Source organism: Tamandua tetradactyla, chromosome 3, assembly GCF_023851605.1.
Source record: "Tamandua tetradactyla isolate mTamTet1 chromosome 3, mTamTet1.pri, whole genome shotgun sequence".
In the NCBI taxonomy this organism is placed as follows: Eukaryota; Metazoa; Chordata; class Mammalia; order Pilosa; family Myrmecophagidae; genus Tamandua; species Tamandua tetradactyla.
The window spans coordinates 129,441,007-129,464,604 of record NC_135329.1 but is presented as its reverse complement, the minus strand read 5'-3'; the positions used below and the strand labels follow the sequence as shown (position 1 = coordinate 129,464,604).

The following is a 23,598-nucleotide window of genomic DNA, read 5'->3' as shown; positions in this document are numbered from 1 at the left end:
AACTACCTACCTTCAGACTTCTATTGCCCGAGAAAAATGAACTCTGTTTTGCTAAACCAGTTTGGTTGGGTTTCCATCACATGTAGCTGGACACAATCTTGATCTAAGCACTCAGCAATTGCCTGCCAATAATATTATCTTAATAAATGTTACTTTTTACTTTTCTATAAATTGTCATGATTATAAGTCAACTATCATTGTATTGAGCACTATAAGAGAATCCCAATTCTTTTATTTTTCTAGAATTTAGTTATGATGGACATTGCATAATATAATTAGTTATGAACTGTGGCTGGGAAATATTCTTATTATTCAAAGACACTGGTTATAATAAATTGGTTGAAAGTATTTGACATTCTTTTGTTGCTTTTTTAACTGATGCATTAACTAGCTCTCTAAGGAGATGATTTTTTTTTAATGTAAGTCTAGTAAATTTATAGGAAGGAAGGATTAGGATATTCAAATATTTTGGCTAAAGAGTTTTTTTCCCCCAAAGTTAAATTTTATTTGGGAGAAACAGACTTCCAAAAGATGCTTTCTTCATTTTTATTTATGAACATTAGGTTCTTTGGTACTTAGGAACATTTTAATGCTGTTTAAGTAAGACTGGGTCTAGAGATGGGGAGAATAGAATATTGGTGACTTATCTAGAAATAAATCTGAAATACATAAAGCCCTAGGAAATTTCTCAAAATTCTCCTAAGGGTCAGCATATGACATGATGAATAGCTTGCCCTCTTGTCTCTGCTTCCCCAAGCTGCCCTACTTGGAGTATAATGTAGGTCCAACCCAACACAAGGGAATCCATTTCTAGCTTTAGTCAGGAAATGAGACTTCTCCATATAACCAAAGTGAAATCAGAGAACTTGCCTCAAACCACCAAGTAAGTTATGTTCCTGTTCACTCAGTTTTGTGTTTTTGATTTTTTTTTTTTTCAGTTTTTATATTCTGTTGTTCAGGTAGAGAAAAGTAACAGGATAGGTTGGGTTATGCTGCAGTAACTACAATGCCAAAGCAATAAAATTTGTTTCTTGTCCACTCCACTTGTCCTTTATGGGTCAGTAGGGACTCTTGGCTCATGGTAGCCATTAAACCCAAGCTGACATTGTAGCTACCATCTTGCTCATTGCCAGTCACTATGTAAAAGGAAAAGAGGGTCTTCCACTGGCACTTACAAGAATTTGTCACTATTGCTCACAACCCTTTAGCCAGAGCCAGTCCCATGTCCCTACCCAACCAAAAATGGGCCAAGAATTGTGCTGGGAAAAGAGCACCAGAGAGTTAGCAAATCATACTAATAGCTATGTATCATAGAAATTTCATTGTGTACCATATCACCAGTTGTGTACCATATCACTTATGTTATCTAACTCCCACAACAAAGTTTGATTTTGTTTAACTTCAATTTTCAGATGAGAAATCTCAAGCTTAGACAGATCAAGGAAATTGTTCAAGAGTCCTATCTAATATGTAAATTTGATTTCAGTTTCATCTGATTTCAAAATCCATTCTTTTTCCTTTATTCATGCCCCTAAATTTCTGAGTAAAACATGGTTAGCTACACAGCCTCAGAACCTTGGTGGGTGAAGCGGTATAGAGAGTAGGGAAGAGGATTTATTTTTAGCAACTTCATCATAATAACAATAGCAAATATTGTCAACAAATTGTCCGTGATGCTAGATGGTACAGACTTCCTTGGCCTCATTAGTATGACTAGCTAACTCACCCAAGGATCCCAAACTGAAACCACAAAGCCAAAAACTAAAGTGACTAAAATGAGATTATGGAGTAGGGATAATAGGGATACGAAGTAGGTCAGACAGTACCATGGATTTAAGAGGCAGTATTAAGCTATTTCTGTTCATCAGAAGCCTTCAAGTGATCACTTCAGAAAGTTTCCTGTTACTCAGGATGTTACCCAATTGCTTTAAAGGACTGTCTTCCCTATTATATAATTCTCACCTTTAATCCCTAAAGAATTGTTCATCATTTTGAGAAATTCATTAAAAGCATTACATGTATTTTTTAATTACTGCTCTAAATACACCAGCTCTGACCGAGATTCACATTTTGGACCTGGTGCGCTCAAGCACACCAGGCAGGCTGAGCCTCCCCTGAAGTCCTGGGAAGGACATGGTTGTGTACCTGTGACCTGGGTCCATGGTGATGTAATCTCCAGCAAGGAAATGATGCTCCCGCAATTTTTTAAAATAGCCTTTACACTGTGTTTCATTTCTACAAAATAGCTAGCATAAGACTACAAATATTCAACTAAGGATGAAGATGTTGATATATCTTGGACTTTTATTTGTTCTAAGCACATACTCACATAATTGTAAACCTGAAGGAATAAAGGTAACTCTTTTGAAGACTTTACCTAAAATTCTTGTGATATAATGACACATGTAAAAGGCAGCCAGTAATCTTTTAGAGCACCATTATTGGTTTTAGAGCTGCTAGGTAGAAAGTACACACTGCCTTCAGTGTGCCACGTGCTTTGATGGGTCAATGCCTTGCCTTACCTCTGATTAGATCTATTTTAGCAGGACTGTTCAAGTTATGGATTGTTTTTCCCTATGTCTCAAGTTTTCTTTAGTATTATTTTTGTAATACTTAAAAAAACGTTATTGTGGTAATACAAGCCACATGAAATATCCCATTTTAAGCACTTTCATGTGCACCACTCAGTGATATCAATTACATTCATAATTTTGAGTTAGCATCACCACCAAGCATTAACAAAACTTTCTCTTCACCCCAAACAGAAACTCTATACCCACTCAGCAGTAACTCCCCATCTTCCCCCACCTCCTGGTTCCTGGTAACCTGTAATCTACTTTCTGTCTCTATGAATAGCTTCATAGAGATATTTCAAAGAAACAGTCTAGAAATTTCTAGATATTTCTTATTCTAGATATTTCATGAGTGAAATCATACAATATTTGTCCTTTTGTGTCTGTTCTTTTATTTACTCAACTTGATGAATTCAGAATTCATCTTTGTTGTAGCATATATCTTCCATGTAGCATGAAAGATCTTCATTCCTTTTTATGCTTGAATAATAGTCCATTGAATATATACATCACGTTATGTCTGCCATTTGTCTTTTGTTGGCACACTTGAATTGCCCTTTTGTAATAATTTTATAGTAAAATATTTTTGAACGTGAAAAGAGTATTTATAATATGAGTTAAAGTACTTCAGATTACATGCTTCTATAGTATTACAGATTGTTCAAATAGAGATAAATATGAAGATAGATTATCAAAGTTAAAACTCACATAGTATTCTTAAAATAATCAGTAAGGCATGGAAGGCTAAACTCAATTTTAGGAGGAATGTCCTAGAGTTGAGGGTCAACCCCTTCTTAAAACAGCCAAAATTTAAGTCACCTGAATAAATAGAGAAAAGAGAAGGAAAGGGCAATTTGAACTCTGCAACCTCGCATATTTAAAAGAAGAAACAGAAGAGGTAATTCCAATTGACCCTTTGTGTTTTATGGGTTTTGCATCTCTGAGAAGGTTAAGATGACAGCCCATTCTAAACACATGTCCATTTACATTAGCAGCCTTTTCTATGGGTGACTTAAGTGCATATTTGAAACATTCCAACAGAGAAACAAAAAAGACATCAAAGGATCAAATAAATCCACACAAGCATTGGAATGTCAGAGCCAGTTTATTTGGACTTCTTCTCACCCTTATTTGTCCACTGCAATCAAATGAGACCATAAAACAGTCAGTACCCAAAAGACCCGAGTTCTGTAGAAAGCAGTGCAGATCTTGACTCTTTTGGGAAAGCTGTAAAGGATACTTGACTGCATTAGCAAAGGGGACTGGGGGCTGGGGGAATGTGGGAGGGAGGATTGCTTTACTAACACTCACATTTTCAAATGAGGCAAATAGGTGTCAGGTTCCTGCCGGAGCACTAAATAAGTCTGGATGCTAAAAATGAATAAGGGGGCAGGCCACTGTGGCTCAGCAGGCAGAGTTCTCCCCTGCCATGCCAGAGACCCAGGTTTGATTCCCGGTGTCTGCCCACGTGGAAAAAAAAAAAACAAAACACCAAACAGAGACAGATTGAAGAGTAGTTTTTATAATTCTTGGGTGCTATATGGGTGGCTAATTGGAAAGGCCCTGAATGCCCCAACTTGGTTTGATCATGTAATTCAAGGAGAACAATTATTTTAACTTTTCAGACAGTCGGCCTAGGTTCTTTTGTTCTAGTCTAACATTCTCTTTTTAAATGATTTTTCCCCCTTCTCTCACATTCTATCCTCCCTTGATTACATTACATAAGGAAAATTGCAGATGTTTAGTTTTTATAACAGGCAAGATTAATATTCACTTTGAAAAAGTCTGGTACATGGACAAAATCCATATAACAGCACATATAATACTCACACAAGGAACTCTGGGTCTCTTCATTTTACTAAGAGCTAAAGAATGTTTTAAAGTAGAGAGGAAGAAATGATGGGAATATTTGCTGCAGGATGCAGACACCAGTCCCCTGGTGCCATTAGCTCAACAGGAATTAAATGTAATCTGAGCAGGGCAAGTTATTAAAAGTAAGTGGTATTTTCTAAGTCCTTACTTTGGAACCTGGCTAGACTGATTTGTTGGGCTTGCCCAAGGATTGCAGAGATAAAATAATTGTGTAGAAGAGAAGAAAAGATGGGCACTAAAGGCAAATTCTCAAGTCCTAAGGGGTGTAAATGCAACCCAAAAGAAGCCTATGGAGGAGATGAGAAAGAAGCAGATGTTAAATACTCAACTTTTCTACTGGCGTCCTAACTAGTGGCTTTACCATTAATCAATACTGCAAGTTTAAGTACTGGTTCTCCATGGGGAAGAAAAAAATCAGAAAGGGGTTCTTTGTTCTTTGTTAAGCCAAACATAAATATTTGTGCTGCACAGAGAAAATGCCCCTGGGTGGTTTCTTCCTCTGCAAGTCAAGGATGACCAGGTAATACTCAGTCAGAAAAATGTAATAATGACTGACGACTGATAATGTCTTATGCTCTATATCACTCAGAACAGATATTTTTATGTTTTGAGCCTGTTTCTCTCTCTATATATATTTATATGTATTTTGTGTGTGTGTGTGTGTGTGTGCACAGTCACAGCTACTTGTCACTGAAAGCATTTCTTACGTGTTTTTGTGAAATATGTATTATTCTTTCTAGGTCCAGCAAATGATAAGCTAGTGCTTTTCTTTAAAGGATGCCCTTTCTATACGTTTAATTTTTTTTAATTTAAAAATTACAAATGCTGGGCGGGCCACGGTGGCTCAGCGGCAAGAATGCTTGCCTGCCATTCCAGAGGACCCAGGTTCGATTCCCGGTGCCTGCCCATGTAAAAAAAAAAAAAAAATTACAAATGCTAATTATAAAAGTACAATGAGGGATATAAAAATAAAAAAGGAAAATGTCCTCCCTCACTCTCCTCCTGTTCCTGTTTGTTTAGTTATTGATTGCTTGCTGTATTACAAATTAGCCCCACAATCCAGTGGATTAAAATAACAATAAACATTCATTATATCCCTCAGTCTGTGGGTCAGGAATCCAGAGTGGCTTTGCTGGGGTCTCAGGGCCCTCACAAGGTTGCAGTCGAGATTTTGACTATTGCTGCTGTCATCTGAAGGCTTGGCTGGGGCTGCAGCATCCGCTACCCAGGGGGATCACATGCTTGGTAAGTCAGTGCTGGCTGTTGGCAAGAGGCTTCCTTCTTCACCACGTGGAGCTCCCCAAATTCCCCCAGAGTGAGTGACCCAAAGACCAGCAAGAAGGAAGACAAATGTCTTTTGTGGTCTGATATTGTCACACACACACTAAATTCAGCCCACACTCAAAGGGAGAGAATTGACTCCACTTTTAAGAGAGCGGAGTACTGCAGGATTTGTGAACATATTCTAACCACCACAGTGCTCCTACTCTTTAAAGGCAACTGCTACTCAAGTATTAGTATATAAGTTTCTAGACCTTTTTCTATGTCAATTCAAATATAAATATATACGATATACATAGGTATGCATGTATATATGTAAATGTATATAATTTAGTTATCATTTTACAAAATCCTTAGAAAATACTATGATTATTGTTTTGCAACTTTTTATTCATTAAATAGTTTAAGGACATCTTTCCTCCTCTTCCCATATCTCTTGCTCTTTATAATAGCTGCATAGCATTTCATTATATGCTTATAATATAATTTATTTAATTATTTCCCTAAAGATCCATTTTTTGTTATTATGAATAATTCTTCAGTGAACACCTTGTATATGAAATCTTACCTGTTCATATATTTTTGTACGATACATTCTTAGAAGGCAATTGCTTCATCAGAACAGTATTGCTTTTACTATTTTGAAAGGTTCTCTCAAATTGCCATGCAAATGTGTAACAGTATTCATTCATTCATTATATTGGTAGGGTAGGCCGAGCTGAAGTAATGAGTAGAATTTAAAATTTTCAGAGGCTTAAAGACAATAAGTTTATTTCTTTCTTCGGAAACAATCCATGGCAGTTTTTCCCTGTCAGCAGTGGTGTGGCCAGTGCGCAGGTTTGGAGGTGCATGTCCGCCATAGCGTAGAAGCTATGTTATCCACACAGTTTTTCAGGGATCCAGGCTTGTAGGGTCCACGACATCTTCACGATGTTCCAAGGTGACCCTGGTTGTCACCATCACCAGTCCAAGCAGTGGGGAAGGAGGAAAGAACATGAAGGCTGACTATGGAAAATTTTATTGGCTGGGCCTGAAAGGGACACATATTACTTCCACTCACACTTTACTGGAGAGAACTCCAAAGGGTGCTGGGAAATATAATAAAGTTGGATGACTATATACCCAGCTACAGCTAACTTTCTCTGCTATAGAGATTTCAAAATGGCATGGCATTGGCATCAAGCAATCAAAACAGATGTTGATTATAAACTATCAGAAAGGCCATGCAGTACATACCAGCTAAATATCAGACCTGCTCTTACTCCCATGAAAAATTTAAAATCAAAATTTCAATAGTGTTTTTAATGTATTAAAAAGTAAATTTTTGTTTTGAAATTTAAGTTGTTTTAGCTTATCTAAAAGAATAAATTTTTGAAAAAGAAGAATAAATGAGGATGTCCTTACCCTACTAGATATCAAAATTTCCTATGAAGATAGAGTAAAACAGTGTCATTCATTGGAATAGACCAATGGGGCTCATCAAAATATATAAATCCTGTCAATCTCTCAAATGATTTAATCATTATTTCTCCTGGGAACCACCGTCCCCAGACCCTCCATGATCCTGCCTCAGTAGGGTGATTGCTCTCTAGGTTTCATGCACTCTCTGGGAATTCCCATTGCTTGCTTTCCTGTTTTCTTTGTTATGTGCTGACTTCCTTCTTGGTTTACTCACTCATATTGCTGGAGTACAACTTCTAGTACCTTCCCAACAAAAATTTCCTGGAAGGTAAATCTTTTGAGGCCTTGAATGACAGAAGATGTCTCTATTCTTCTTTCTTGATTAGCTGGGTAGTATTAGCTTGATTAATACTCAGTTTAGCTGGGTGTTAATTGATTAACTTTTTCCCCCTCGAAACTGTCTTCTGGCATCCAGTGTTGCTGTTCAGAAGTCCAGAGCCATTTTCACTACTTAAGTGTCACTCATTCTATCATTCGTGAAGATTTGAGGCTCTTCTTTTTTTACCCTGGTACTCTGGAATTACTCAAAGATACACTGTTGGGGATTCAATCATGTCCCCCACAACCGGCATGTTCAGGTCCCAACCTCTGGTCCTGTGGGTGTGAATTCTTTTTTAAATAGGACCTTTGAAGATGTTACTAGTTAAGGTGTGTTCAAACTGAATGAGAGTAGGCCTTAATCCACTATGGCTGAAGTCCTTATATGCAAAGGAAATTGGACACAGAAAGAGAAGCCATGGGAGAAGCAAGAAGCTGGAAGTCAATGAAACCCAAAAGTGAGAGAGGAGAAGATGCTGCCATGTGCGTTGTCATGTAATGGAAAATTCAAAAAACTCCAAGAATTCTGGCCAGCCAGAAGATATCAGTTTCGGGAGGAAGTAAGCCTTCTAGCTTCTGAAACCATGAGCCAATAAATTCCTGCTGTTAAGCCAAGCCATTGTAAGGTATTTGTCTTAGCAGCGAAGAAACTAATAAATATACCACGGCTTTTTGTTTGTTTGTTCGTTTGCTTCATTTGTTGTGCAAAGCACTCAGTGGGACCTTTCTTGCTAGAGAGTCACATCAGCTAATTAAAGAATTTTTCTTTTCTTTTTAGGAATTTTTTATTCTGTATCTATTTGATAATATCCTTTACTCCATTTTTTCCTTTCTCTCTTTTTAAATCTCTATTCTGTTAATCAGTTGATGGACCTCCTGGATTGATTCTGTAATTTTTTAATTTTTCTCTGATACTTTTCCATTAGTACTTTGGAAGAAAAGCTTTACTCTCATAATCAGATAAGATATAATATTCATTACCTTGTAGGTTCAGTCTTTCTGAATATCAATATCCATAAAGTCAGGCCATCTGCTCAAATCTTTAAAAAAATGACAGGGGACTGAACCAGCGACACTGGACGAAACCCACTCAGAAGCAAGTGTGCTGCTCCTCCACCATTATGGGAACTTACTATTTTTAACCGTCTGCTTCTAGTACTCCTGCCAATGCAGGAGTACTTCCTCTCTATTTGTATACCATTTATCTACCTGGGTTTTCTGCTCACAGTCACGTTACTCTGACTCATACTATCTATTTATTAAAGATTCCTATTGCTTCATGGTATCTGTGCACAATCTCCTCATCCATGGGGTCTTTTAGCTTTTTCTGTTAACAAAAAAAACCTCCCTGTATTTTCCACAAAAATGGTCCAAGATAATTTAATTACCTAAGGAATCCCATCATTTCTCTTCAGGCAAAACTGTTCTAGGCTTTCCCCTAGATCTCTGTCTCCTAGTTTGATTACATTTGAGTCAGGTAACCACACCTCCTGGCAAAATCAGCCATGGACTGGGGCTGGGTGAGGAGATACCTCCCAGGTAAACCATGCCTAAAGAATGCCGAGGGCTACTTCCTTGCCAAGAGGCTGCGGGTGTAGCAGGCATTCAGAGAGGTAGCCAGTCCTTTACTGTGGCTTTAGGCAAGCGGCTCAAGCTTAGTATAGCCTCAAGTGGCTCTTTGAAAAGTGGAAACATTTAGATATTCCCTATCTATTTCATAGAATTATTGGGAGAATGAAATAAAATATTTTGCATTTTAAAGCATTGTACAATGTATGTAAAACTTTTAACAAAGTCCCTGGCATATGATTTATACTCTAACAGTAGTGGTTTAACAGGATAGTGTACAGTGCCCACTAACGAAATTGGCTCTTAAACCCCACCGCTGAGAAGAGAAATACCAAGCAAGGCACATTCTTAGCCCAGGGCACTGCCAGGCATTGGGTTTCTCTGCAGGTTTGCCGAGAAGGCCAGTCAGAAGAGTGAGCAAGTCCACCAATGTACCTCCCCAAAAGGCCGGGAATTAAGAAGAGGGGCCTTCTTGGGGAGGGAAGTTTGCCAAGTTATTGGGAAGAGCTATTTCCTCTTCTCATCCATCTGAAGGGAGGAGAAAAGTTACCTCTTCTACCTGAAGCACAGTTAGTGGAGCCCCACGGGACAGAGAAAAAGGGAGGGAGAGAGAGTGTGTGTGTGTGTGTGTGTAACACACCAACGCCCCCTCCAATGAGTCAGGGAGGTGTCATAATCTCCACAGTGAAGGCTGCCAGTGACAGAATGAACAGAGAGCCCACTGATACAGATGGTCTTTTTTATTTTTTAAGTTTTCTCTAAAGCTAAAATTTTTACATTAAAAAAAGCTATTTAATTTTTTTTTACAAAGCCCCTTTTATTGTAAAATAAAGCATACAGACAAAATCATTAACATAAATCTGCAGCTTAATGTGTTATAAAGCCAACATCAATGTGGTCAAAATAAATAAAACATTGCCAGCAGTCTCCACATTGTGTTCTTTCCCAGTGAGAAAGCCCTCCCTCCCTGCAAGGGTAATCACAACCTGACTTTTATAAGATAACCACTTTTTTTTTCATCTAAACATCCATCACAAACACCATACTTAAGTATTGCTTGTTTTAAGATTTTATATAAATAGTGTCATACAGTATAAGTAAACATCAATTTATCTTATGCTACTGTTGATGGACATTTGGGTTGTTTCCAGTTTGGGGCTATAGAACATTCTTGTATATGACCCCTGGTGTATGTGTATACACATTTCTTAGGGTATATAGTCAGGAATGGAGTTGTTAGGTGATAGAGTACGTAAATCCTCAACTCGACTATAGAGTGTTTTCTAAGTGGTTTTACCAAAATGCTTCCCACCAGCAATTCCGGAGAATTCTCCTTGTTCCACATCTAAAACAGTGATTCTTCATTCTGAGCTTATGTACTTCTGTATGGCATTCGTGCCTTTGTGTAGACCTCCCCATACTGAATAAGGGCTGGTTTTGTGACCAATGGAAGGGACAGTGTATGAATTCCCAAGCCAGGTCACAGAAGATATTGCTGCTTAGCACTCTGGGGAAAGTAAGGTACCATGTTATGAGGGTGCTCAGGAAGCCTTGTGGACAGGTCTACATTGGAAAGAACCAATTTACCAAGACCACCTTGCTAACTAGGTGAATGAATTACCTTGGAAGCAAAACTTTTAGCCCCAGTCAAGCTTCCAGGTGATTCTAGTCCCTCAGCCTTCCGGTTTCCAGCTAACACTCCAGAAATCTTGAAGCAGAGACCAACCATCCCCCTTTTGGAATTCCTGACCCATAGAAGCCGTGAGTGAAATAACACATGATTAATGTTGTAAGCCACCAAGTTTTGGACTATGTTACACAGCAATAGATAATGAATACAACTTATATGATCACTTAGTAAGTATCCTTGCTGAAAATTTGAACCCAAATCTGACTATGCCCTTAGATTTAACTCCAAGTTTAAAAGAAATAGAGGTAACAAAGAGATTTGTTAAACAAACACCCCACAGGGATGCAATCAGCAAAATCCAGAATATGGGAAATTCTAAAAGAAAAAGCAAGGAGAAGAACTTATGCATAGGAGAGACTTAAGTGTGGTAGATTGTATTGTTCCTAATATTCACTGTACTTTTCTGTGGAAGGATTACACTTCCCTTTACACCATTGACATCAGGCTTAGCCACGTGACATGCTTTGACCAGTGAAATGTGAGCAGACCTTGAAAGTTGCCACTTCTTAGCAGAAGCTTTATAAAAGTCATGGTGTGTTTCAACCATTTCTCATTTCCATCTGCCAGGAAGTGGGTGTATTCCAAGTAGAGACATTTCTTCAGCATGTGGCCAGGAGTGAAGAGCATGTGGGCCTGACTCATAATGGAAATTCACGTGAGCAAGAAAGAAACCTGAGTTTTGTAAGTCACTGTGATTTTGGAGTTTGCTACTATGGCAGGATCTAGTGTAATCTGATTCACACAAGAAATATTTCAACCAAATACAACATATAAACATTGTTAGAATCCTAATATATGAGACAATTGTAGAAAATTGTATATGAACTGGATATTTGATGATAAGACTTTTTTTAGGTGTGTTTTTGGTATTGCAGTTATGTTTTTTTTTTCTGTTATTTTTTTATTTTTTTATTTTTTTATTAATTAAAAAAAGAATTAACAAAACAATTAGAAATCATTCCAATCTACATGTACAATCAGTAATTCTTAATAACATCACATAGTTGCATATTCATCATTTCTTAGTACATTTGCATCGATTTAGAAAAAGAAATAAAAAGACAACAGAATAAGAATTAAAACAATAATAGAAAGAAAAAAAACAAAAAAAACAAAAACAAAAAACCTATACCTCACATGCAGCTTCATTCAGTGTTTTAACATAATTGCATTACAATTGGGTAGTATGGTGCTGTCCATTTCTGAGTTTTTATATCCAGTCCCAAAAAAACATTCTTATGCTTCAGTACATGGGTCAGGAAGGGAGGTGGAGTGAGTAGGGGCATAGATAAACAAGATTGACTGTGGGATGATAAGTGTCAAAGCTGGGTGATGAGTATATGCCAGTTCATTATATTAGTCCCTCCCCTTTTGTTCATGTTTGGAGAGTTCCATAATAAAACTTAAAGAAAAAAAAAAAAACTTGTTTATTTGAGTCCCCGAGTTGTCCCTTGTCTTCTAAAAAATTATAGAAAATCTAGGAGCTGGGAAGAAGTAGCTGACCAGTTAAGTTTAGTGAGTGTGAATATGCGAAAGGGTGTTTGGTTCAGGCCTCTGGAGGAAGACCTGAAACTGATCATTTTCAGTGAGAAAGATGTTTCCCCGCGAGGATTGCGTCAGGTCAGAGCACTGTCAGGGACAGATTCAGAGCGGTAGAAAGGTTTGGCGAGCCTGGAGGTGCCACAGCCTCCACCTCAAGTGTGCAAGGGAGGGACATGATTTGAGTAAAATCTTTTTAACTCTTCTCAGTCTACTGGCTGAGATCAAATGTAGTATGTGTTCTTATCAGGTCTGACGTGTTCTTGTTCTGAGAAAGAAGCATTAAGTTGATATTTGGAATTGAGGGATGTATTGGAAGCTTGCTGTATCCACTCCATGTCTCACTCTGGAATTGTAATACTTCTAGGAATGGTTGTTTTCTTTAGTTCTCCTTGTCTCCTACAAAGTGCTCTAATTTACCTTTCTTTTTTTTTCTCTTTTTTATTCTGAAATAATATCAAACTTACAGGGAAGTTGCAAAAATATCTAATTCACTCTTAATAAGTTCCAGACTGCATTGCCACCTTTTTTTTTTTTTTTTTTTTTCGCATAGGCAGGCACCAGGAATCGGGTGTCCGGTATGGCAGGCTGAGCCACCGTGGCCCGCCCAATAGCATTTCCACCATTTGCACTGCAAGAATATAGTTTCCTTTAAGTGAAGTAAACAAGGTAGCTGACAATGCATTTGAAAACCCTTTCTCTAAAGTTGCTTTCAGTTCATCACCACACATCCTCGTGGCTCCTCAACCCGCAACTTCTGATAAATATAGGGATCTTTTTTGAAATCCATTCTGAACTTGGTATGCTTACAATCCAGAGAAACAAAAAAGTTGGCTTTTTTAGCAGTCAAAGACAAAGCTAATAGCCAGGTGTATCCTGACCTCTGCTCTCGTTCCAGTTTTGACATATTATCTATTGCCTTATTTCTTGTTGCCTTTTCTACTTATAAAATGACTTTCACTTTCATCTAGTTTAAAGCTAAACTGAGTTTATGGCTTTAGATAAATTCAGATGCTTAAACTCTCTAGCTTAAATGTAAATGAAATAGTTTACCTACTTGAGCCCTGGCCTATTGAGTTCCTATAACCTTCTAGAAACTCTACCATGTGACCTCTGACTGGGAGATACAGCCACAACAAACCCCTCAGATCATATTGTTCTGAATAAATTTTCAAATTCTTACCCCTCACCCCCTCCCCCTTAAAAAGTAGGACTGAGCATTCAAAATGTGCCGGGAAGTTATGAAATTGGATAGAGTCATACTTAAGCTATTAAGGAAGTCCATTCACCAGAGTAAAGCAGAGATTCCACCCAAGGAGGTGTGGAAGACAAAAGTTTTATGCTTGTACCCCCAGAGAATTGTCACTTTATAATAATCATAATGTTCAATCATTTCTCTAACAAAAAATCAGAGCAAAAACCTTTAGTTCAGATTTTTAATGATACATCATTTATTCAAAACTAGCCAAAGCCTGTCTTTGACAATTGCCCTTCTTAGTCTTCCCAACTCTTCTGTCTTTTGTCCCTTAACTCTATAAAGAAACTATGCTCTCCTGCTGCCCTTTGTTCAATTAACTAGGGCCAAACTTCTTGTACCATCAAGGACACTAAAAATAAATATCTATGTTTTCTTTTAATGTTTTGCCTACTGTAACCTACTTTTAGTTCAATTTCAAAAGCAAGGGGATGAGGTGTGTCCTAAATAAACACATCTGTGAATGGTTCCACAGCGTTGGCTGTACAGCTTTTGTGTCATAACCAAAATTGCTTCCTATAGCAAGCAAAAGTTTAAAGGATTTTCTTCATCAGAAAATTGATATTTAATTTCTGAAATTGCATTTTCTTCATCGAAAATCTATTAGTTACCGACTATTAAATCCTGCTATTAAAGATCTCTAGTTAGTGTCACCTCTGATGGGGCTGAGTCAGATGTAGAATCACTTTCAACCCACCCACACGTCTGAAAACACATTTTCAGCGATTATGAAATCAGGAGCTGTGAAGTTTCCCAGCAAACAGAACATTTTATCAGCTAATGTTATTTTAATTATTCGTTTTTAACGACGAACCTATGAAAGTCTTTAGGCATTGGAGTCAAGAGCTAGGCAGTTGCCTCCCCAAAAATCGAATTGCAGTTTGAGGGTTTCACTGACATCAGGTGATTATTGTCTGTAATTTAAATATTTTAGCTTAAACAGTAAGATGCATGTGTGTGCTTTAAAAGTTAGTTTTAATTTTCACCCTAGGAGTGGTTAATTAAAATCTGAAGTGCCCTAATGGGGAATACACATTGCAGAAGGTGGTCTGTTGGCATGTAAGGACCCTAGCTAGGAGCCTGGGTTTGGAATCCGCGTTTCCTACAGCTCCTACACCAGAGAATTAAGTTAGCATCAGAGATGTGCCTTCGTAGGTTAAATGAATGGTGTCTGCGGTTTAAGTACTGCATGGGCACCTCACCGGGGAACAAATCAAGTGTAAATACGAGTTTAATCGCGGGTGAGCCCGGAACGGGGGTCCCCCCACCCCCCAGGCGTTGGTTTAGTCCTGAGGGAGCCCCTTAATGGAGGATTCTGTCATCCCCGATCCAACCCGAAATGTAGCTGATTTCTGCCCTAGAATATAGTTGTGTCTGCTTCAAGTTAACATTTCATGAAAAGTGCTAGTTAGAGTTGGGAGCTCCCCCAGCTCGATGATTTGTTCGACGGTTGTCCTTACTTGCTAATCAATGTTCGAACATGGAATTCAGCCTGAGACTAACTGGCATGGGGCCGCAGCACCCAGGGGCCGATGGAGGGCCCAGCAATAACAACGTGGACTGGTAAAGGCCCCACCAAGAAGCCGACAATTGTACACCATTTTAACTGGCTTAAGTCAGTTAACGCTAGGCCCATGATTTGCATTTAACGAAAAAAACAAAAGTGGGCCAAATAGGAAAACAAAATTACATAAAATGACAAAGATTTGAGGAAAATGTGGCAAGTCTTCCCAGAGAGAAATGTGGTTTTATCTATGTAAAAATAATATCAAAAATTCACTTACTCCTCGCCACAACTCAATGAAGTGATACTATCATTATCCCCATTTGTATCAGTCAGGGCTCTCTGGAGAAACAGAATGGATAGGAATTATACATATGTAAATACATATATAATATATATATATATATATATATATATATATATATATATATATATATATACCTTTTTTTTTTTTTTAGGGAATTAGTGCACACAATCACAGGGGTTGGGAAGTCTGGAATCTGTAGGGCAACTGGCAGACTGGAAATTTACACCGGAGTTGATGTTGCTTCTAAGGCAGGATATCTTCTCCTGGAAACCTGCGATTTTGTTCTCATGGCCTTCTACTGATTGAGTAATGCCCATCCACCTTACCGAGGGTAATCTTTAAAGACAGTCGACTATAGAGGTTAATCACCTCTATCTGCACAGCAATATCTCGACTAGTGTTATTTAAGCTTTCACTTTTTTTTGCATGGGCAGGCACTGGGAATCAAACCTAGGTCTCCGTCATGGCAGGCAAGAACTCGGCCACTGAGCCGCTGTTGCACTGCCCCTAGACTGGTGTTATTTAAATAACTTGAAACTAGAGCCTAGCCAAGTTGATATACAAAACTAACCACCACACCATTTACCAAGGAGGAAACTGAGGCATAAAGTGTGAGCTGTCCTAGATCATACAGATTAAGTAAGTGGGGAGCAATGATTTGAACCCAGGCAGTTTGACTTCTCTGTTATAAATACAAGAATTTCCTCCCTGAAAAATAGCAGTAAGATAAGTGACTAGAAAGCATAGGAGTTTATGGGGTAAAAGAAAACTGGACTTGCTGTAAGAGACCAGGGGAATACTAAGGAATTTTGAGGTCTTCCTTTTCTTTGCAAGACCATTACACAAAAAGGATTTTTCTGTTAAGCATCATTTGGGCGACAGGGCTTCTGTGATGACTTTAAAATAAAGATATGTCACTTGGTTGATAATGTGTATAACAGCTTTCTTAGATGCAGCAAAGCTGCTGAGTATAAGGAGACTTTAAAGAGAAGGGCAGACAGCAGACAACCTGTTACTATCTTTTCTATATTTTACTTCCTTCCTTTTATATCCCACTATATCATACTATACTAGAACAAGCATCCACACCTGTGAGATTACAATTATAAACCACAGCAAAATATTCCTTCACGATGCCAGGTTTTTCTCTCTCCCTTGCCCTACAGGAAAGGCAAGAATTGGGATAATCTGATTACTAGCACAGGTACTTGGTGAACTCTTCACCTACTGCTATTAATCTGATCTTGCATCTTTCCTTTGCAGGTTACTCTCCAGACAGGGTTCTTAGAGGCAACAGAAATCACCAGCCTACAACCATTGTTCTATAGATGTTCTTTATTCATTTATCAATTTGTATTCCTGCAACATAATTTTACACACCTATTGTTATACAAGCATTTGGAGACGCACTCATGGGCCACTTTCCATTTTCCCATCACCATGGCAACATGATGTCCTTCTCTGGCAGTCCCATTTTCTCACCCTAGTTCTGGGCACACACAAGATCCTGGTGAACTACTTTTTCTGCCACATCACACAGAACTATAGGAAACTGATGCTGAGAACAGTAGGCTAACATAATGGCTCTGGAGCACCTACAGTCAGATCCAAAAACTTCTGTAGGTCCTAGGAGTTTTAGGGTTCTTGTAACTATTATATACCCAGAAAATGAGCATTTCTTAAAAAAAAAATCCCCAGTGTTTGCACGCATTACAGATATCAGAATGTTTTTATGTAAAAATATAGTAATTAATTAATGTATTCATCAAACTTCAGTTGCATACTAGGAACTAAACCTAATGCTGGAAATTCAAGAGGAATAGGGCAGGGACCCTAATGATTTGTGTGCTGTTTTGGCTGCAGGTGATACTAACACAACTTAAAGTAGCTTAAGCAAAAAATAATTTTTTACCTCATCTTTTTGTTGTTGTTATTAATAAAAGTAAATGATGAGCAAAGTAGCAGGATGCAAGATCAACACAGAAAAATCAGTAGTGTTTCTATATGGTAGGAATGAGCTAACTGAGGAGGCAATTCAGATAAAAATTCATTCTCAATAGAAAGTAAAAGGATCATATACCTAGGAATAAACTTACCAAGCATGTAAAGGACCTGCACTCAGAAAATTACAAAGCATTGCTTACTGAAATCAAAGATGACCTAACGGATGGGAAGATATTCTGTGTTCATGGACAGGAAGGCTAAATCATTAAGATGTTAATTCTACCCAAACTGATCTACAGATTCAATACAATATCAATCAAAATTCCAAAATCCACTTTGTAGGCTTAGAAAAGCTAGTTACCAAATTTATTTGGAAGGGGAAGAGGCTTAGAATAGCCAAAAATATCCTAAAAAAGAATGAAGTGCGAGGACTTACACTTCCTGATTTTAAAACTTATTATAAAGCCGCAGTGGTCAAAACAGCATGATATTGGCACAAAGATAGACATATTGATCTATTTCATTAAATTGGAGAGTTTCAAAATGAACCTAAGATCTATGGCTAATTGATCTTCAACAAGACCCTCAAGTCCACTGAACTGGGACAGAATAATCTTTTCAATAAATGAAGCTGGTGATGATGGAGTTATACATAGAAGATAGGATTTAACAAATGAATATGAATGCTGAATCATTAAATTGATATCTCTTTTAGTCTCCAGTATTTTAGAGCAGCTAGAATTAAAAACCTAAAATTATGAAATTGTAACCCATGTCAAAGTGTGAAACTAATTGTGGTGCTGCGCTTTGAATGAAATTTCTTTTTTGTATATATGTTATCTTTCACAGAAAAAGAAGGGAAAAAAGTCGACTGTGATGATAAAAAAATATTTAAGCCTTCTAGCCTCCTATATTCTGGAGCAGCTAGAAGGAAAAATATGAGAAGATCATATGGTAGCCTATAACAAACTCTGGGATCTGTCCTGTAACCATTTGCTGAAGAGTGTTTTGAAAACGGTTGCTTTTTTATTTCTTTGCTTTACTATACATGTATATACTATACAATTAAAAAAAGCTTGAAAAAAAGGACTTAATTCAGAGCTTTAAGAAATTTACTAGTAAAATTAAATTGGATGAGCAATGTAAGTGAACTGAAAATCCCATTACAGATAGTAAATAAAAAGTGATCATAAATAAATAAATGGAGCTGGGAGAACTGGATAGCCATATCCAAAGGAATGAAAGAGGACCCCTATCTCATACCCTATACAAAAATGAACTCAAAGTAGATCAAAGACCTAAATATAAGAGTCAATACCATAAAACTCCTAGAAGAAAATATAGGGAATCATCTTCAAGACTTAGTGATAGGAGCTGGCTTCTTAGACCTTACATCCAAAGACAAACAATGAAAGAAAAAAATAGATAAATGGAAAATCATCAAGAATGAACACTTCTATGCTTCAAAGGATTTTGTGAAAAGGATGAAAAGGCAGCCAAGTCAATGCGCGAGAATATTTGGTAACCATATATCTGATAAGGGTTTGATATCCTATGTATATAAAGAAATCCTACAATTTATCAGTAAAAGGACAAACAACTCAATTATAAAATGGGCAAAAGACATGAATAGACATTTCTGCAAAGAGGAAATAGAAATAGCTAAAAAGCACCAAAAAATGTTCATCTTCATTAGGTATTAGAGAATGAAAATCAAAGCCGTAATGAGATATCATCTCATACTCATAAGGATGACAACTATTAAACAAATAGGAAACTGCAAATGTTGGAGAGGATGTGGAGAAATAGGAACACTTATTTACTACTGGTGGAAGTGTAAAATGGTACAGCTGCTGTGGAAGACAGTTTATCTGCTCCTTAGAAAACTAAATATTGAGTTGCCATATGACTCAGCAATTCTGCTACATGGTATATACCCAGAAGATCTGAAAGCAGAGTCACAAACAGACTTTTATACACCAATGTTCATAGCAGCAATATTTACAATCACCAAAAGATGGCAACAATCCAAATGACTGTCAACAGACGAGTGGATTAACAAAATGTGTATATTCATGTGATGGAATATTATGCAGCAATAAGAAGAAATGAGGTCCTGAAGCATGCAACAAGATGAATCTTGAGGATATAATGCTGAGTGAAATAAGTTAGAAGCAAAAGGACAGACGTATGATTTCACTAGTATGAACTAGCTAGAATATGTTAACTGAGACTCTTAAAATGTAGAATATAGGATACCTAGAAATAGACAGAAGTTAGAGAACAGGGAGTGGTAACCTAATATGTCCAGAAGGTATAACGAGGTTGAACTTAAAATATTTGGAAATAGATATGGGGTGAGGGTAGCTCTCTAATGGGGATATAAGGAATAATGATGTGTTATAGGTGATTTGGGTTGAAGGGGGTTGATTAGAGTCATGTATATCTCTGATTAACAGAACAAATTTAAATAAGTACTTGCATGAACCGGTACAAATATACAACACTGGTACAAAAGTTAATAATAGTGTGTACATAGGAGAAAATACCTATTGCAAGCTATGGACTATAGTTAGCAGTAATACCTTAAAATTTTCTCATCAACAATAACTGGTGTACAACACCAATATTAAGGGTCAATAATAGGGGAAGATAAAGAATGTGGGGTGCTTTTTCTTTTTTTGCATTTCTCTGATGACTTTCTTTTTGGACTAATGAAAGTGGTCTGAATGTGAGTGTGATGATGATTGCACAGCTGTTGGTTGAAATTATATACCCCAGAAAAGCCATGTTTTCTTCCCTAATCTATTTTGTGGGAGTAGACCTATTGTTTAGGGCGGAGCCTTTGTTTCAGTTGTTTCCAGGGAGATTGACTTACTCAATTGTAGGTGTGGCCTTTTGATTAGATTATCTCCACAGAGTTGTGGCACGCCCAATTGTGGGTATGGCCTTTTGTTAGATGGGGATGTGACTCCACCCATTCAAGGTCGGTCTTGATTAGTTTATTGGAGTCCTTTAAAAGGGGAAACATTTTGGAGAAAACACAATTGCTTCAGAGCTGACAGAGATGTGGACATTTGGAGATGCTTAGAGTGCTGAGAGAGAGAGAGCAGACACTAGATACAGATACTTGGAGATGCAGAGGTCAGCAGACATCACCATGTGCATTTCCGTGAGATAGTAAGCAAGCCAGAACCCGGAGTTAAATGAAAGCCCATAGATTCTTAAAGGGGAAACCACTGGCATTAGAAGCTGGAAAAAATGGAACCAGGAACAAAGACCAGCAGATGCCAGTTAGTGCCTTCCCATGTGTCAGACATCAGCCTTTCTTGAGTCAAGGTATTTTTTTTTGGATACCTTAGTTTGGATATTTATATAGCCTCAGAATGTTAAACTTGTAACTTAATAAATTCCCTTTTTAAAAGCTTTTCCATTTCTGGTATATTGCATTCCAGCAGTATTTAGCAACTAAAACAACAACCAAGTGACGGTAATGGTGGTAGATATTGATTGTATAATTTGAATGGAATATACGATAAATGAATATATCTCAATAAAATCTGCAAAAAAAAAAGTAAATGATGATTAATGGTTGTTTTATACCTACTTTTCAAAATACATAAAATCAGTTAATATTCTTTATGGCTAACAGCATAGACTGCCGTATAAGTTACCTTAATATTATATAATAATATCAGAAAATATTATTGAATTATGAATGTCTTTTATTTTCATCTATAAAAAGGAAATGTAACTGAAGAGATCAGATGTAAATTTCAGTTATGTTTGGATCAAGGGAGCTCAAATTATGTTATCAGAATTTCTTTTTCTCTTTTCATATCTGTTCATTTTTGCCTCTCTTTTTTCTTGTCAATGACAACATCATCTGAAAAATGGTTGTAAGAAGCTCCAGCTTAAGTCATTCTTAGAGTTCTCAAATGCAGAAGAATAGAGACCTTCTCCCCACCCCACCAAAAAAATACATATACATAAAAAAAAAAAAAAACAAGAAAACAAGAAAACCAAGGAAGAAAGCCACCCACGTTGGTAAGGAAGACGTAAAACTATTTCTATTTCAGAGGTAACGTGATCATATATATAGAAAATCCTGAGGAATTTAGAATTATTAGAACTAATAAATGAGTGAGCAAGGTTGTAGGATAGAAGATCAATATGTAAAAATAACTGTAAAAAAATGAATTGTATTTCTATACATGGGTAATGAAAATGAAATTAAGAAGACAATTCTGTTCACAATTACACCAAAAAGAATAGAATGCTTAGGAGTAACTTTAACAGATGAAGTGCAAAACTTGTACTATTAAAACTATAAAACACTGATGACTGAAATTAAAGACCTAAGTAAATGGAAAAACATTTCATGTTCATGGATTGGATGGTTTAATCATGTAAGATAGCAGTGCCTCCCAAAATGATCTACAGATTCAACACTATTCCTTTTAGAATTTTAGCTGAATTATTTGTAAAAACAGACAAACTGATTTTAAAATTTAAATATACACAGATACACTCCACCGCTAGAGATTAGGAAACACTGGTTAGGGTTTTCTAACCTTTAAGGTTTGGCTAGTTGAGGAGTTGGTTGGTGTGAAGCAGTGTGTCTGCGGAAGTGTTTTTCAGCATGGTGTCTGGACGACATACTTCAGAAAACAGGAAATGGGTTGCTGGGCCCAAAGCAAATCTCATAAAATAGAATCTTTGGGAGCTGGTAGGGTAGGGTTCAGGGATATGCATTCTAACAAGTCCTTTAGGAGATTTTGCTGCACAACTAGGGTAGCAGTCACTGTCTGGGGAGCTGATTCAATCAGATGCACACAGAGGCTTTTCTCATGAAGGTCAGTCAGTAAGATGTGCAAATTGTAGAAGAGCCAGGAGAAATTTTTTGGAAATAAGGAGAGTTTCAAGAAAGAGATAGAAAATCCACAGTTGGATATACATGCAATATATGATATAATAATGTAAAAATATGCTTGAATAAAATATGCCCAAATACCCTTGACTGTGTTATGGTACAGGCATTAGAGGATGGTTCTTGCTTTTTTTTGTAGTGTAGACACATTATTTCTATAAATTAAACAATGATTTTTGATAATTTTAAGGGGCTGTGTTAATGTTGTAGAGAAGTCAAATTGGACAAGGCCTTGGCAAATGGAAGGCCGCTGAAGAGTTTGGATGAGGGGGTGGAAGCCAATTACAGTGGTTGGATCCGGTAGATTAGAGAGGAAGGGGAGGGAGGCAGAACACATCACTAGTTCAAGGTTTTTGGTAGGAAAATCAAATTTAAAAATAAATTTTATTAAAATAAATTTTGCTGACTGTAAAAGTGATATTTATTGTGAAGATAATTGATATCACTAAATTGTACACATGGAAGTGGTTAAAATGGGAAATTTTGTGTCATATGTTATCACAATAAAAAAGCAGTAATTGTTCATCACGTAAAATTTGGGTAATTCATAATATTACGAACAAAATAATAGTCACCCATAATCCCAACAACCAAAACCAAACCATGTGAATAGTTTGGTATATTTGTTAGAAATTTCCCCTTCACGACAGTGCTTTGAGGTACAGGAAACAGGTCAAGATCATCTCTATTATTCGCCTCAGTTGAGGAAAACAATAATCAGAAAGGTTAAGTGACTTTCCAGAGGTATGAAAACAGGCCACACTAATGTGTTTGGTTTCCATACAGTTTTGCAGTTTCCACAGGGCTTCCACTTGCATTTCCTGGTTGCCCCCCTCCACAGAACTGGCCAGGGTAGCCTTTTCCTTGTGTGCTATTGAGCTCTGAACAGATTTCCGCTGAGGCGCCGCTGACATTTCATTGTGCCTATAAGTTTACAGATTTGAATTATCTGTTAGCCCTTGTGCTGGTTTAAAAGGATGTATGTACCCTAAAAAAGCCATGTTTTAACCCTAATCCCATTTTGTAAAGGCACTCCCAGTTGGGTCAAAGAAGGGACACATTGGAGGAAAGATAACTTCAGAGGCAAAGCCATGGAGGCTGGGGTCTGAAGTCAAGACACCTCGGGCCAAGCCCATAGAGAGGGTGAGTTTGCCCCGAAGGCAGAGAATGGGCCTTCCACCTCCTTGCAGTGGAAGAGTCATGCCGCCTCAGGCCTTGGGGAGGGTGAAGCACATTCCTGGGGGGTTCAGGAGAACCTGGCTGCCACCACATGGAGGGGTTGAGCGTGTGCTCCAGAGATGGCAGAGAGCCCAGGTGCAGGCCTGATCCTTGGAGAGGGTGGAGCTGAGAAAAAG

At 37.5% G+C, this 23,598-nt stretch overlaps 1 non-coding gene across 1 annotated transcript; it reads left to right on the top strand.

Moving 5' to 3' along the window:
* Nucleotides 1–12,501: 12,501 nt before the first annotated feature.
* Nucleotides 12,502–12,686, top strand: LOC143678620 (U2 spliceosomal RNA). Its single transcript, XR_013173398.1, has one exon. It is a non-coding gene; the product is annotated as a U2 spliceosomal RNA (small nuclear RNA).
* Nucleotides 12,687–23,598: the final 10,912 nt, after the last annotated feature.